This window comes from Petaurus breviceps, unplaced genomic scaffold (assembly GCF_028583685.1).
Source record: "Petaurus breviceps papuanus isolate PSGF00001 unplaced genomic scaffold, PetGlider_PUasm1.0 90849, whole genome shotgun sequence".
Lineage (NCBI taxonomy): Eukaryota > Metazoa > Chordata > Mammalia > Diprotodontia > Petauridae > Petaurus > Petaurus breviceps.
In genome coordinates, this window is record NW_027187361.1 from 960896 (window position 1) to 978480 (window position 17585).

Consider the following 17585-nt stretch of genomic DNA (forward strand, 5'->3'; position numbering starts at 1 on the left):
CCCTCTTTAAGCCATTTCACAATATGAGGCTTCAGAGGTCACCCCGGACAGATGCAAAAGGATAATTAGCCGGCCATACTGTTCTGGGTCCTCGCTCCGATTGCATGGCAGGCTTGGCTCTGCAAACTTGGGCTGAAGCAAGCCCAGGGGAGGTCAGAACCTTCCGGGACGTCCTCCCCTCCCGCTTTGTTCTCTGCTGAAAGCCCCGGCTTCTAAACTTGAGGCTGGAATTTCCTTTCTCTCCCCATCTCCCCGGAACCTTATCTTCCTGGCAAGCTCTCAGGCCCACTCCCCTTTCCCTTTGTACCCCACGCCCACTCAGTAATAGCCGGCCCTTCCTGGTTTCTGCAGGGTTTTATCTATCACCTCCATTCCCATTTCCCTTAAGGGAGGGATCTCTTATTGCAAAGGCCCTTTAAACGTACTAGACCCCTGGGGGTGCGAGGCTCCCTGAGGCGTATGTGGGGGGAACACGGAGCTAGCCTCTGGCTGGGAGGGGGAGGGTCACGTTAAAGACGGGACAGGATTCCCGTCCTGCCTTCCCTAAGCAATCCAAGGCACTTTTTCCCCTCCTCTGCACAAGCGAGTGCCCGGTGTTTCGAAACTCTTCGGTAATTCTTTTCCTGCTCTGGGAGCTGGCGTTGACCTCTTAACAAAGAACAGGTTCAATCTGCTTCCCCTCCTCCACCCCAGGAGACTGATGAGGGTCACGTGACCTTTCTAGACAGCGCAGAATTTGGATGGTAATATGTAGCGGTGGGGGAGGGGAAGCGGCAGCAGCTCGCACTCGGCTGCGCTGCACGGGAGGCGGAGTGCGAATGGTGGGGGCGGGGAGCCGCGCTGGAGGGGGAGGGGAGGAGGAGGAGGAGGGAGGGGGAGGTGACTAGCCCAGACCAGCTTCCATTCCAGAGACTCATTAAGATGCAAATGCCAAATATTTTTACCAGACTGTATAAATTTACAGTTTCCTTTTCAGCCTAACCAGACAATGTTAAAACACACTAAATTTTCTGAATGCAAATCAAACATAGGCTATCTCTCCTCTAAGGCTTAATTAAGGATTTATTTTAAAAAAAAAAAGATTTAAAAATTTGATCACTAAAAAAAAAGGCCTGGATCTTTATGATGTTAAGTGTTATTAATTACTAACAAAAATGACCCCAGCCTTCCTTGGGAAATAACAGGAAGCTTATTAAAAAAATTTTTTTTGTTTACAACCACATTATTTATCAATGGAAAGGGGGTGTCTAAGCTCTAACTACGGGGGTATGTCCAGTATATTACTAACTTTTTTTCGTATTGACCCCTTTGGCAGTCTTACTTTTTACCTAAACATTTTTAAATTTATTTCATTAACTATTTCCCAATCACATATGTAACAAAAGAATAATTTTTAAATGCATAAAAAACACAGGATTACAGAGGAAACCAATTATACAGAAATAGTTACACTAACCTTTTCTGTGTAATTGACCCCTTTGGCAGCCTGGGCTAGACCTATGGACCCCGTTCTCAGAATGTTTAATACATAAAAATGCATCAGATGACAAAGGAAACCAATTATGCATAAATACAGTTATAGAATATTTTTAAAAAATGCCTAAGTTTAGAGACCCCAGGTTAACAGAGCCCCTTTCTAGCTAAGACTAGAGTTTGCTAACCTCCCCTCCCCCACCAGGCTATAACTCCCCCAAATACGCCTTTTCTAGGTTACTAACTATTCAGTAGCTGCGAGTTTAAGCCTAGTTCCCTCTCCCTCCTGCTCCCAGCCCCCAGACTAGAAAAGAAAACAAACAAAACCCAAACCCACCCCAAAACAAACCCCAAAGAAAAAAGCCCACTTCCATTGGGTAAGTCTTTGTGACGTAGGTTGTGTGTGTGTGTTGGGGGGGGGGTTCTGCCCTTTCTTTTGCCCACTTGAGAGATAGAGTTAAGTCCTTTAAATGCCATTTTGTGCACACACATAACTTAAAAATGGTTCTGGCGCAGGGGAAAAAAATTGGCAAACATATAGTTCACAATCTGTTCCCATAACGTGAAGCCAGATGAAAAAAAAAATACACAAAAAACTCCATTTGTTCCTCCGTGCCAGGTTATGCAACTCCTCCAAAAGGCTTTGTCTGGGAGCTGGGGGAGGGGACGAGGGAAAGGATCGGTGTATGGGCGTGGGTTTCCTAGGTTTTCTGAGTTTTAGCACATTTTCCTATTGCACTTTGAGAAGCTAAGAAAAAGTAGCATGTACATTTTAGTTGGCTGGTATGTGAGCTTCCAAACCCGGGGGAGGTTGTATACGTGTCTCAGATGATGAAGTTTCTTGGGGCTGGGGGTGGGGTGGGGTGGTGGTGGCTGTCTCTATAAATGAAAGATGAAAGATGGTCTTGATTTGTGGGAGGAGCAGGCTTTGTAAGAGCACTTTAAAAGCCTTGATGCCTGGAGGGGTGTGGAAAGAGAAATCACCTCCCTTCTGCACTCTGGCTGCTGTGTGGCTGCGGTTGCTGCGTGTTATGACTTTGTGAATGCCAGGGTCAGGCAGCTCTGAAAGGAGGACATGGCCTCAGGGATATGGGGGAGGGGGAGGGGGCAAAGTACAGCCACTGGCACTCTTACCTCCAGCAATTCTAACATGTGACAGCTGTATTCCTGGATCTCTGACATGGGAGTAGTTTGTGCACAAGATAATACTAACCATAGTTCCCCTTTATAGGGAGCATGAAGATTCCCAAAGCCTCACAGCACTCCTGTGTTATAGGTCCTTCCTAATCCCCCCATTTTACAGGTGAGGAGAATAAGAGTCAGGGAAGTTACCCGATCTGCCTAGGGTCCCATCGCTGGGTTTTGGGTCACCAGCAGCATTTTGAATCCAGGATTTCCAGACAAGCTCACAGCTCTGATAGCTACCATTTGCCTGCCTATGCCTAAGTGAAGCCTGGAGGAAAAAGACCTCAGGGAACTATGGTAGCTGACATACAACTTCATCCAGTCAATGAGCATTTATTTATTAAACACTAAAGGCAAGAAACAGGGCATCTAGGTAGTGGAATGGATAGAGCACTGGGCCTGGAGTCAGCAAGACTTACCTTCCTGAGTTCAAATCTGACCTCAGACTCTTACTAGCTGTGTGACCCTGGGCAAGTCACTTAACCCGGTTTGCCTTGGTTTTCTCAACTGTAAAATAAGCTAGAGAAGGAAATGACAAACCACTCCAGTATCTTTGGCAAGAAAAACCCAAGTGGGGTCACAAAGAGTTGGACACAACTGAACAACAAAAGGCAAAAATAGAATCTGCTTTTCCAAAGAGCTAACATTAAGATGGGGGAGACTAAATGTAAACCAGGACTTATGGGCATACCTTCTTTTATTGTGCTTCACAGATGTTTTTTGTTTAGAGTTTTTTGTTGTTGTTGTTGTTTTTTTTAACAAATGAAGGTTTGTGGCAACCCTCCACTGGTGCCATTTTTCCAAAAGCATGTGCTCACACTGTCTCTGTGTCATATTTTGGTAATTCTCACAATATTTAAAACGTTTTCATTGTCATAATGTCTGTTATATCAGTGATGGTGATTTGTAATCCCTGATCTTTGATGTTACCATTGGAATTGTTTTGGGGTGCCACAAAACACATATTAAAAAAGCCAAACTGAATTGATAAATGTTGTGTGTGTTTTGACTGCTTCAGCAACGATACTCCCCAGTCCCTCTCCTTCTCCTCAGTCCTCCCTATTCACCAAGACACAACAGTATTGAAATTAGGCCAATTAATAACCCTGAAATGGCCTTTAAGCTTTCAAGTGAAAGCAAGAGTCAGTCCATGTGGCAAACTGCATTGGTGTCTTATTTTAAGAAGCTTCCACAGTCACCAAACCTTCAGCAACCACCCCCTTGGTCAGTCAACCACCATCAACATTGAGGCAAGACTCTGCCCAAAAAATTATTACTGCTCCACGAAAGGCTGTGATGAAGGTTAGCATTTTTTAGGGATAAAGTATTTTTCAATTAAGGTATGTACATTATTTTTTTAGACATAATACTCTCTATAATATATAATACTCTTAAGAGACTATAGTATAAACATAACTTTTATATGCACTGGTAAACAAAAAAATTCATGTGACCTGCTTTATTTCAATATTCACTTTGTTGAGCTGGTCTGGAATCAAAACTGCATTATCTCTGAGGTATGCCTGTAAAGACAAGATATATGCAAAATAGAAGGAAAGGAACAGGGAAAACACTTAGTGGCTTGGTTTCTCTAGTCTCCTGTAGAAGAGGGGGATTTGAGCTGAATCTTATAGAAAGAGAGAAAAACAGGCACAGGTGGGTGAGGAGGTTGAGGATTCCAGGCATAGCAGATAACCAATTCAAAGGCATGCAGGAAAGAGATGGATTGTACTATGCAAAAAAAAAAAAAAGAGAGAGAGAGAGAAAATAAATGGGCCAGTGTAGCTGGATTTATAGCATGTGGAGGGGAGTAAAGTGTAAGAAGATTGGAAAGGTAGGAAGGGATCAGGTCATAAAAAGCTTTACATGACCAGAGAATTTTATATTTGCTCTTAGAGATACTAGGGAATCACATGGGTTTATTGAGTAGTAGGGTGAGTTGGTCAGATCTGTGCTTTAGGGAAATAGTTTTGACTGCTGAGTGGAGAAATTAGAGGCAGGCAGAGCAGTTAGAAGACTATTGGCAATCATCTGGGTAAGAGGTGATGAGGGAGGGCCAGAACTAGGGTGGATGTTATGTGAGTGGAGAAAAGGAGGGCATATAAGGTAGGAATGACATGATTTGGTCACTGATTTTATGTATAGGTTGTAGATTTTGCAATGAAGAAATTGTTGGTAATTTTGGAAAGAGCAGTTTCAGTTGAGTTATGATGGAAAGTGGACTGCAGAGGGTTTAGGAGAGAGAGGAGAGGACACGAAGGTAACTAAATGTAGATGGCTTTCCCAAGGAGAATGGGGTAGAGACACAGAGTGGGGAAATTAGTAAGGATGTGTAGGATCAAGTAAGTTTTTTAAAGGATGGGGATGGGGAATGGGCAGGGGTTTGCAGATTGTAGGGAAGGAGCTAGTAAGTAAGAAGAGTCAAGATTAGAGAGTGGGAGTGATGGTAGGGACAATCTTCGAGGGAAAGTGGGAGAGTATGAGAGATTAAGGGTGCATACAGAAGGGTTGATTGGCTTTGGCAAGGAAAAGGGCCTCTTCCAATGAGATAGGAGTGAAGAAGGAAGTGGTGTGGGAATGATACAAAATTTACAGAAGTAGATTTTTGTTGTATATAAGAAAAAACTTCCTAACAATAAGAGCTATCCCAAAGTATGCTTCTTCTGTAAAAAGAAGAGAATGGTATTTGTGTCTTTGGTGTTTGCTGTGAAGGAAGCATTTTGTAAACTGTAAAGTGCTTTACAAATGTGAGTTATTGTTATTATTAATAACAATGAACGATCTTGAATACTAGTAATTTCCCTGTCACTGGGGATCTTCAATAATAATAGCAACAATTGGCATTCATATAATGCTTTAAGACTTGTAAAGATCTTTATATTTGTAATGGGGGACTTGCCAGTGACAACCCAGGCTGGATGAACTTTGTAGTATACTTGGCCTGATGTAAACCTCCCCCCTTGAATTTGGAGCATGAGAAGGTAATCCATGTCTTTCCTGTATGCTTATGGTGTGGGAAAGAAGGACCTTTTGATTGATTGCTGGATTGCAATTGGATGTGAATGCCATTATCTTCTTTTTATAGATGAAGTATACTTTGGGATAGCTCTAATTGTTAGAGCTTTGGGGTGGTGGTAGTGCAGGAGTGGGGAATGAGGACACGGTCCATAAATAGATAATAGATAAATAAAAAAAGATAAAGGATATGCAGAATAATACACAATATTTTCAAGAGGGAGAGAGCTTTAACAAGGGCAGTGGGGAGAGGCACTAGGAGTTGGGTTGTTGTTGTGTACCTGGAACAGACAGCAGGTCAGTTTGACTGGAATACAGAGTATGTGATAGGGAGTAAAATGCAGTAAGTCTGGAAAGGTAGTCGGAAATTGAAAGGGCAGTTGGACATAGAAAGCCTTAAATGCCATCCTGAGGATTTTGTGTTTGACCCAAGAGGCAGTAGGGAGCCATTGGAGATTTTTTTTTTTTATCTGAAGCTAGACCTTCTCCATTCTGGGCCCAGCCTATTCCTTCTCACTATTCCATTCTGCTTCTCAAGTAGGCAAGGGAAGATCTTGAGCTAAGAGTGACCTTAGAAGATCAGAGGGGATTAGTCCTTTGGTTATCAGTTGGACCGTATAACTCTTACAGCTCTAAGATCCTCTAAGGCTGATTCTCCAGCTCTTCCTTTAGTGCCTTTGGTGGGTTCTGTCTAAGCCTACTCAATACCCCCATAAGTGGGAGTGTCTCTCAAGGTTCTGTCCCTGAATCCTGAATTTTTCTTTCTACTATCTCTTCCTTTAACTCATCTACTCTTGTGGCTTCAGTGATTATTTTCATGTATGGTACTCCCAAATCTCTATCTCCAGGCCAGACTTTCTAGAACTCTGGTTTCACTTTTCCAACTGTCAAATGACTATCTCTACCTAGATGTTGAGCTGTCATTTCAAATTCAACTTCTCATTTCCTTCCCCAAATCTGTTTTTCCTCTTAACTTCTCATTTTCTAAGGGTAGCACAACCAAGCTTCTAGTTACTCAGAGTGAACATTTTGTAGACAATCTGTGACTTGTTCATTCTCCTCATGTAGCTTCAAGTTCTGCTGAATCTTTGCTATCTCTTGGATCTGTATCTTTCTTTTTTCTTCTCCTGTAGCTATCCAGGTTCAGGTCCCTATAACCTCTTGCCCCCACAGTTGTAACAACCTCCCAACTGGCTTCCTGCTGTCAGTGTGTTCTATCCTTCAGGCTGGACATGGTGCCCTATCATCCCTGCTCCTGGGGGAGGCAGAGGCTGGTGGATTGATTGAGTTTGGGAATTCTAAGCCAAACTTGTGTTATAACTGATCAGGTGTCCAAGGGGGCAGTAACATCCACAGACAAAATGTAGTGGAGTCCTTGAGAAGGGGGATGGTGGTGATGGTGGTGAGGAGGACCAAGCTGTCTAAGGAGGGGTGAGCTATACCAGTTTTGAAAAAAAATGGAGCTCATCTGAGTGGCAACTTTGCTATATTGAGATCCTGATAAAGAGACCTGGTCTCAAAACAAGTTAACAAGCAAAACCAGTCTATCCTTCAAAATGCTGTTCTGGTCAATCAGTCAATCAATAAAGACTAACAAACATTTATTAAATGCCTACTGTATACCAGGCAGTGTGCTAAAACATTGGATTTACAAAGACAAAAATAAAACAGTCCCTGCCTTCAGGAGTTTTTATTCTACCAAGTAAAAATACATATAATTACCGAATGCATACTTTTAAAAACTTTCATCTTCTTTTTGTCTGTGTTTTCTTTCACCACATGACTTCTCAAGGAGGGGAGGAAGGAGAGAATTTGGAATTCAAAATGAAAAAAAGGAAGGAATTGTTTTGACATGCAATTGGGAAAACATAAACTGTTAAATTAAAAAAATAAACCCCACATAATTAATAATTAGCCCCAATATTATTAATTTCATTAGCACTTAAAAGATGCATGTGATCTATGTGCATTTCAAGGAGAAATCAGCCTCCTCATGTTATTGTGAACCTTCGACTTACCCCAAGGGCTTTAAGGTTCTGATTTAACCAGGTTTTAGGGTGACTGTAGGCTAAGAATTTGGTGTAGCTTCAGTTTAAATTAATATTTCTTATTATTGTCATTTTAATGCAGTGTTTTTTTTGGTTCAGGAAAGTTGATGTTCCCAGTTTGGTATGAAATACACAAAACTAGAATTGGAAATTAAGTCTTCAACCATCTTGGCAGCCTCAGCGGAAACATAACAGATTGTATAAGCCCCCTGATGCAATTAGCATGACATCCTTAGATGTGAATCTTTTAGAAATAGCCTGTAAGAAAGCAGGTTATTAGGGCTAGCCCTAGGCAAAATGGAGAAATAGGCAATGTTTGTTTTCCTTGATTTTCCCCCCAATTTAAGAAAATTCCTTTCCCGGGTGCTGGTTATATGCCCACTAGCATTGTGGTTTCTTTGCAATTCTTTAGGGAAACTCATTTGCACTAACGCGGAAACCACCTATAGTCCTTTGGAGAAGGTGCTATAATAATCTATGAAGAGAAGGAGAGAGTCACCTGGTATGAAAAAAGACATGAAGCTCACCTATATAAAATATATTAGCCTCTATTTCAAAACTGTTACCTCTTTAATCTCCCAAATAACAAGGTAAAGATTCCTTCTTCTTAGAGTTGCATATTCATTCATTAATTCATTCATTTATGCCTCTATTTATTCATTTGATTTATCTTTATTAAAACACCTACTATGTACCCTACTATGCATAGTGATGTGTGTGTGTGTGTGTGTGTATACACGTGTGGTAATAAGACATACACACAAATATAATACAAAAACGGCATGAGGAATACAAAGTGTTTTAAAGGAAGGGATTAATTCTAGCTAGAGTGTTCAAACAAGGTGTAAGAAAGGAGGTGGCATTTGAGCTAAATATTAGAGGATAGAAAGATGTCAACAAATGAGATGGGAAGACATTTAAGGAAGAGAGAGTAGCTTGAGCAAAGTCACGGAGGTGAGAAAGTATGACTTGTGTTTATGGAATAGTGAGCAGTATAGTTGGGCTATTTGTGAAATATATGAGATAAGCCCAAAGAGGTCGTTAGTTTAGAATTTAATTTGGAAGAGTCTAAGGCATTTGGATCATATTTGGTGGGCAGTAAGGAGCCATTTGAAATTTCTGAAGAATAGAAAGACATGATTACACCTGTGGTTTAGAAAGATGAATCTGATAGATGGTTTGGAGGAGAAAGGGCTACAGAGGAAGACCGACTGGGCGGCTGTTTCAGTGGTGTAAAAAAGAGGTCACAAGATGTAACTAGTGTAGGAAGAGTGGGAATGGTATAAAGGGCACAGATCTAGAGGGTATTACAGAGATACGGTTGACAGAACATAGTGAGACAAAGAAGGAGCCAGGGACTAAGGAGGTTATAAACGTGGGTGACAGAAAATGGTTGTGCCATTGATGGGGAAGAGGAGACATGTTTTTTTGGGAAAAAATATTAGTTTATGTTTTAAACATGTTGAACTTGAAGTGCCCATTGGGATACTACAGCAGTGATAGCAAGCATTTAGTAATGCCACTCTGTGGTGGCAATGGCTCTCTCGAAAGAGAGATCAGGACTAGAAAAATACACAAGCCATCCCAAAAGTCATAGTGCAGTCTTAAGTTATTGTTCTGTGAGTCTTCTGCTTAGAGATGAGAGTTGAAGTGGTACAATGGATCAGTCACTAAACTTGGAGTTAAGAAAAGCTGAGTTTGAATCTTGTCTCCACTTATTAGTTGTGTGACTTCGGGCAAAGTCCTCTGCCTCTCTGGGTCCCATTTTCCTCTGTAAAAAACTTACCATCCTCCAAGTTCTCTTCCAACTCTCGTTCTTTGATCCTAAGTTGTAGTAGAAGTGGATGAACTCACCAAAGGAGAAGGTCAACAAAACATGCATGGATTGATCTCAGGGACACAGGTGAAAGGGGTAGCCTTGGTCAGAAGGTCAACCACTAGAGAATGGAGGGAAGGAGCTGAGGAGGCATGAACTCCCAGAAATTTTGGGATCAGAACTAGAAGAGGGCTTCAGTGGGATGGCCTTCAGTTCTTTGTTAAGTTGGAGAATGGTGGAATATAGGGTGGAATCTGAAGCTTTAGGGGAAAGAAAGTTTTAAATTGGTATTATAGAGAGGTGATAGGGAGTCTGAGTGATATATAAAAGGACTGTTGGAAAACTGGGAAACAGCCATTGTCTATGATAAAGGCTTTAATTGCTCAACTATGTAGAGAACTGAGCCAAATTTATGAGAATATAAGCCATTCCCCAGTTGATAAATGGTCAAAGGATATGAACAGGCAGTTTTCAGATAAAGAAATCAAAGTTACTTATAGTCATGTGAAAAAATGCATTAGAAAAACACAAATTAAAACAATAATACAAAAACTACATGAGTACAGAGTGTTTTAAAGGAAGGCATTGATTCTAGCTAGAGTGTTCAAAGAAGGTTGTAAGAGAGGAGGTGGCAGTTGAGCTTAATATTAGAGGATAGAAAGATGTCAACAAGATGAGATGGGAAGAAATTTAAGGAATAGAGAGTAGCTTGAGCAAAGTCATGGAGGTGAGAAAATATGACTTCACACCTATCAGATTGGCTAATATGACAAAAAAGATAAATGTTGGAGGTGATGTGGAAAATTGGAACACTAAGGCATTGTTGGTGGAGTTGTGAAATGATCTCTGGAGAGTAATTTGGAACTATGCCCAAAGGGCTGTAAAACTGTGTCTACTTTTTGATCTAGCAATACCGCTACTAGGTCTATGTCCCAAAGGGGTCATAAAAAAGAGAAAAAGACCAACACGTACAAAAATATTTATAACACCTCTTTTTTGTGGTGACAAAACATTAGAAACTGAAGGGATTCCCATCAGTTAGGAAATGACTAAACAAGTTGTGGTGTATGAATGTAGTAAAATATTATTGTGCTATAGGAAATGAGGAGCAGGCCGATTTCAGAAAAACCTGGAAAGACTTGCATGAACTAATGCAAAGTGAAGTAAGCAGAACCAGGAGGCTATGGTACACAGTAACAGCAACACTGTAAGATGATTAACTATGAATGACTTAACTCTTCTCAGCAATACAACAATCCACCACAATTCTGAAGGACTCGTGATGGAAAATGCTATCTGCATACAGAGAAGTCTGAAGGCAAATTGAAGCCTACTATTTTCACTTTCTTTATTTTTTCATGTTTTTTTTTCCTTTTGGTCTATTTCTTCTTTCATAACATGACTAATATGGAAATGTTTTATGTGATTGCAAATATATAACATATCAAATTGTTTACTGTTTTAGGGAGGGGGAAAAGGAAGGAGGGAGAAAAATTTGGAACTCAAAATTTAAAAAAATGTTAAAAATAGTCTTTACATGTAATTGTAAGAAATAATATGCTATTAAAAAAGGATTGCTGAACAACATCAAGAAAGTTATTGAATTTACATAGCACAAAAATGTAACCAGAGAGTCAATGTTCCATAGTAACGTAAAATGTAAAGTCAGATTATTAGAAAGGTAGTCAATATAGATATTAAAATTGCTGAGAAAGATAACCAGGAGATAGGATGGGAAGGAAGCCTATGACCAGGTACTAAAGTCATCAAGGGAGAAAAGTGTTCCTAAAGATTGGTAGATGACTGCAACAAGGGTGGAGGGAAGGCAAACAAGGTGCCCTTTTGTGACTTCTTTCCAAGGCTGACCTTGAAGTTCATTTAATTTGTATTTTACCTGTATAAGAATGTTGAGTTAGTGTGTCATGCACCTTTTTAGGGATGACTCTGTGTGTACAAGTAACTAAAAATGTTATCACTTCTAGGGGGTACCTGTATTTAATAGGAATCAAGGTTTTGAGTTAAATAAATAATCCTTAGTGGTGGCATTTTGGCTGGAGCATAAAGTAGGCAAGGGATGAAATTTTTTAGGAAGGGCCATAGCATGTAGGAATTTATTTATTTTTCAATGTAGACAATTTGTACTGCCACCATTCATATGGCCTGTTTCTTAAAAATATCATTCAAGGACCAGAAAGTATAGGTTATACTCCATTATAATGAACAGTATTAGTTATAAAATTCTTGATAGTGATTGCATTGTCAGCCCTCAGGAGTTAGAAATGAAATGATTGATGCCCAGCCTTTCAGTAGGTAATTAGCACCCAGAAAGAAAAGCTTTGAATAGATTAGGTGAAAATGGAGAGTGTCTCTCTCTCTCTCCTTCTCCCCCCCCCCTCTCTCTTTCTCTCTCTCTCTCTCTCTCTCTCTCTCTGTCTCTCTCTCTCTCTCTCTCATTTTCTCTCTGCTCTCACACACACACACACAGGTACACACACACATTTAGCCTATTTTCTTCTTCCAATTTTCTCATTCTTTTTATGTGTATTTGTTTTGGTAGATATTTTTTTGGCTTGGTGAAGAGTATAGTTGGCAGAAATGTCAAAATTGAAAAGTTAAAGCATCATTGCTTCCTTTATGCCAAAACAAAAGAAGTAGAAAAAAACAAAAAACTGGGCTCTCAGTTCAGTTCAGAGTCATAGAGTGACTATTAGCTAGACAGCAGCCAGAAGTCATTTTGGGAAGTACTGATTATTCATTATGGAAAATTTATTAAAATTTCCCCAAGGATTGAAACACATTGACATTTTGTTGCTCACCCTATGATTAAGAGAAGCACCATGGAAAGAGCCTGGCCCTGGTGTCAGAAGACCTAGGTTTAAATCACTCCCTGTGTGATCTTGGCCAAGCTGCTTAACCTCCCTGGTCCTCAGTCTCCTCTTCTGTAAAATCAAGGGATTGGATTGGATGGCCTTAGAGATCTTTTCCAGTTCTAGATGATAGAACCCTCTGAGCTTATGATTTACATTCACATCTCATCTCAGAAACTTACTTTCTGTGTGAATTTGGGAAAAGATACTTAACTTCTCTGGCCTCAGTTTCCTAATCAGTGAAATGACAGGGTTGGATTAGATGATGGCTAATGTCCATTCTAGATTTAGCTCTATGATCCTATGAACTGGGTTCAGATTCTGCCTCTGATTCTTGTGTGACTTTGGACAAGTCACTTAATTTCCCTGGGCCTCAGTTTCCTTATCTTTACTGATAAGGTATTGGACTAGATAATCTCTAAGGATACTTTTAGTCCTAGATTCATGATTCTATGACCTGAGTTCAAATTCTACCTATATATTTACTGTTTATATGAATTTGGTCTAATGTATTTAAGCTCTGTATACTAAAATGAGGGAGTTGAACTTCTAATGTTCTAGTAGCCACTGTAATTCTAGATCTGTGCACCTAGTAAATCGGGTTCAAATCCTGCCTGTCATCCAAGTGCATATCACTTGATGTTTCTGGGCCTGAGTTTCCTCATCCGAAAAATGGAGGGGGTTGGTCCTTTAAGGTCCTTCCCAACTCTAGGTCTGTGATTCTAGGAATTAAGAGTACTTTGGTGGCAGTTTGTTATCTTGAAGGATTCAACATTTCGACCAAACATTCCTTGCCTTTAACAGTTGGTTTCTATTCTGTGTTATCTAAGACACATTTTCAAAAGTTAAATTATATTTTAAAAATTATCAGTTTTTTATTTTTTCTCTCCTTTCTCCACAAGATAACCAAAGCAAACCCTTGTAACAAATAAGCATAGTTAAGCAAAAAAAAAAAATATCCTATTTTGGCCATGTCCAAAAATGTATATCTCATTCTACATGTTAATCTATCCCTTCTCAGGGGATGGACAGCATTCTTTATCACTGGTCCTCTGGAATCATGATTCATCATTTTGTCAATGAGTTCTTAAGGCTTTCAAAATTATTTTCACTATTGCTGTTATGATATGAATCATTTTTCTGATTCTGCTCACTTCACTCTGCATCAGTCCATATAAGGCTTCCCAGGTTTATCTGAAACTGTCTCTTAATCCAAAGCACAAAAGTATCCCATTGCATTTGTATACTATCTTTTGTTTACCCATTTCCTAATTGATGGACACCCACTTGGCTTCCAATTCTTTGCCACCACAAAAAAAAAGAGCCTCAATAAATGTTTTTGTACATAAAGTAACTTTTCTTTTTTCTTCGATCTACTTAGGGTTAGGCTTATTAGTGGTATCTCTGGGTCAAAGGGTATGCAGGGTTTATAATTTTTTTGTTGTTGCAATTTCCAAATTGCTTTTCAAAATGGCTAACGGTACATTCTTGTGCCTATTTTTCCTGCAGCCCCTCCAACATTTGTCATTTTCCTTTTTGTAAACTTTGCCAATTAGATGGATGTGAAATCAAAACCTAACATTTTAAAAGTTCTCAGTAGTTTAAGCATCATCAACAAAAATGTACTTTACAAAAAACCCTAATACATTTTTAAAAAGTCCAAAGCAACACAAAGACAAAACCTATCTCAATACAAAAAAGTTCTCTAAATAACAAGTACATTCGTTGAGAAGAAAATGCCACTTTTCTTAAGAATGTTCAACATTTTGAAGACAAATTGATAACATTTTATCTTCTAAAAAGATAACACCTTTATTAAGCAATAAGTAAGAATGACTGTCTATCATGATAGTAGGTGATTTTTTTTTTTTTTGAGGGGAGAAGGCAGGGCAATTGGAGTTAAGTGACTTGCCCAAGGTCACATAGCTAATAAGTGTTAAGTGTCTGAGGCTGGATTTGAACTCAGGTCGTCTTAACTCCAGGGCCAGTGCTCTATTCTCTGTGCCCTCTAGCTGCCCCTAAAAGGTGATTTCTTGTTACATATATATATATATATATATATATATATATATTGTTAGTATTGAATATTGGCTATTGTTTGGAAATGCATTATTATAGTATTCTTTTAAGTGATTATCTGTTTTTTTTTAAATCTATTTTCCTGTTATTTGTGCCAAAAGTAACTGAACAATGGGACTAGTTATTTCTCCCATATTACAACTGATTCAGATCACTGCTAGGTTTATCTGAAGTCATAAGCAGCATGACTTTTGCTTTTAGATATGACTCTTTAAAAAAAAGGTTAATTCAGTAGCCTTAAAGAGGTATAGTTTATATTTCCTGATCTTTTGGACGTAGAAAATGTGACTTTGGTATCTGGCTGACTCACATAAGTAGAGTTGCTATTAGACTCTGTGAATGACTATTTTTCCTTCTCTATTTTTTTGTATTAAATATTTGTTGGAATGTGAATGAATATAGAAATAGTCTAAATAAGCACTGGAAGCTAAAGTTTTTAAAGCCAATAAATTTTTAAAAATTACTAATCTTTTGTATCACCTTTGAGATAAGATACCCTGAAACCCATTAGAAATTTTAAAACTTGATGGACTCTTCTTTTAATTTCTCCCCTGTGGGGGGAAAGTCATGCATAAACGCATCCACATTGTGCATTTTATGTCCTATATTTTGGAAGCCGCTTTTTGGTTTCTAGTATGAAAGAAACTCAAGATAAAGTGGGCAAGCTGTCAGGAAAATAAGTCTTCACGATGGAGCAGATCCAAATGGAAAGCCTGCAGCAGCTTGGTGAACATCCACCAGAAACCCTGGATACTTTACAAACACCACTAATGCTCTCATTTGTAACTGAGGCTATAAACTAAAATAATAATAATAAAAAAAGCCATTCAAAATTCGTAGTGTATCCAGATGGGGTGTAATTATTTCATCCGTCATTACTGGATTTTAATATTCAGTTGACCTCACTGATGTGCAGTTTTGTGTATCTCAGCTAAACTAGAACGCCCTTCCCCCCTCCCCCTTTTTTGCCCCAAATCCTCTTTTAAGCAATCGTTGAATGCTGGGATGATGTTGGGTTATCTCAAAGGCTGAGAACAGGGAGTGAATTACCTTGAAAGACTGCAAAATAAAAGGTTCACTTTCCCTTTTAGTGAGAGAAAGTTTCTTTCAAATGATTTTCAGGGGAGGGTAAAAAGAAAAGTGCATAATTGTAGCTGTCATTAAATAGATCACATTCTCTCTGCTTTTTTGGCCTATTCTTATTCGTTCAGATTGTGTAGACAACTTTGATGACACTGCAATTGACAAGTGATTCACTTAACTGTTAAAAAAATCCCCGGACTGCAAAACTGAACCTTTCACCTGACAGTACGCCAGGCTGCACAATCTAATCTTCATTATGTTTTGAACTGTATTTAGAAGGCCTTAAAAAAATTTAGAAAAGCTCTGTGTTGAAGGAATAATCCAACATACTCTCTGACTTGAGAACATAGGCATCAGAACTCACACAAGGCTCAATTCTAACAGCTTAGATTTCTTTGTGGAAGCCCAGTCAACTTTAATGGTCTAAAATTAAATTTGGTTCATTCTCCCTGTGCATTCGCCGGCTCTTCATTTCAAAGCACAGAGAATTGTTGACCTACTTTTCAGGTAGCAAAAAAAAAAAAAAGAGGTAGCAAGCAGTTTTTGAACATGTTTCTATGCAATTATTTTTTTTTCTTTAAGTATTTGAAAAGTTATTTGTATTCAACTGTTTGGGGGCTTTTTCTACCTTGAATTCCACATTTGATTTCTAACACTTTCATTGGGCCTCAGGTGGAGAAAATTTTTAGCATAACCTACGCAAATGCAAGCTGAAGGTGTGTTTCCACTTGTTTCCAGGCTCATTTGCTGGGGATGTTATTGCAGACTCTTTCATAGAGGGGCTCAGACCAGAGCTTCATTAGATGATCCTGCAGCCCTTGGGCTTAGGTGAATTTAACACTAATTGATTTATGAGACCAGGGGGTGTGCTCACACTGGCAAGTTTTCACAATCAATTAAAAGGTGACTTGATGCACACAAAGCAGGATTGCAGGATTTCAGCTGAGTCTTTGTGTTAAGGTAACGGATGGGAGGGGTCTCTGCAAAGTAGCCCTTCATTTGCTGCCTTCCACTCGAGTTTTTTCCTGATCAGCAGTAAAACTCTGGGGATGAAGTAGAAAGCCTATTATCTCACATTTCCCTTTATGTAATTGAACACCAGGGCTTCAGTGTCTCAGCTGAAAATTTCATAACCTTTTCTTACCTCACTTATTTTTCTCCCTTTTACTCTTTGAGTAGGTACTTTATTTAGATATAATAATAATAATAATGGTGATGATGATGATGATGATGATGATGATGATGATGAAGAGGATGACCCCCTTCTCTACTGTTTAGAACAGCGTGATGAGATTGATGAAGGGTATTTTAGTTTTGTCAGATTACAGAATTGTCCAGCAGGAAGGACTTAGTAGGTTCTCCTGAGAATGACATCAGCTTTTTTTTTTTTTTAAACATAAATGAGATGGGGGGAACCTTCAATACGGTAACCAGCTGTTTGAACAAATCAGCACAGTCTTTATTCACATCAAAGCATTCTAAGTGAAACAACAGGGAAGTGGATGGGGTTATTGTAATCCATTATACAGGAACAGAGAATCCAAAGCACATATCTTTGTACTGACCCCTATAGAAATGTAAGGAGATGCTTTAAAAACACAATCCATTTAAAAATAACCCTGCACAAATGCCATCTAACAGATGTCAAAGGAAATGAAGCAAAAATAACAGGGATCTTGATGGCTGGTAAAGCCAAAGGGATTTTTACAATGAGCTGTTTTAATGATAAGTCCTTATTCTCCCCAAATTAAAATGTTATATATATATATATACTTGGAATGTAGCAGAAAATAATTTAGAAAAAGGATCAGTTTCCAGTTGAGTAGAAAAGACTGTAAACCGGAAGTTTTTGGGAAATCACATTTTTTCCTTTTAATTGCTTATGATCAAGTATAGAAGCTTATTGCTAAATATGTATGTAAATATCAAATGGCAAAGCTTAATTTTACATAAATGATGCATTTTTCCTTATTTTGCTAATGAAAAATAGATAAAAAAATAAGTTTCTTTACTTTATCT

The 17585-nt window shown here is 39.0% G+C and overlaps 1 long non-coding RNA gene across 1 annotated transcript in view; it reads left to right on the plus strand.

The window, feature by feature from the left end:
• The first annotated feature begins 423 nt into the window (after nucleotides 1-423).
• Nucleotides 424-17585, plus strand: part of LOC138149814 (uncharacterized) — a 96872-nt gene continuing 79710 nt past the window's right edge. Inside the window, exon 1 of the long non-coding RNA XR_011165420.1 lies at nucleotides 424-743. This is a non-coding gene — a long non-coding RNA (uncharacterized lncRNA). The remainder of the gene's footprint in view (nucleotides 744-17585) is intronic.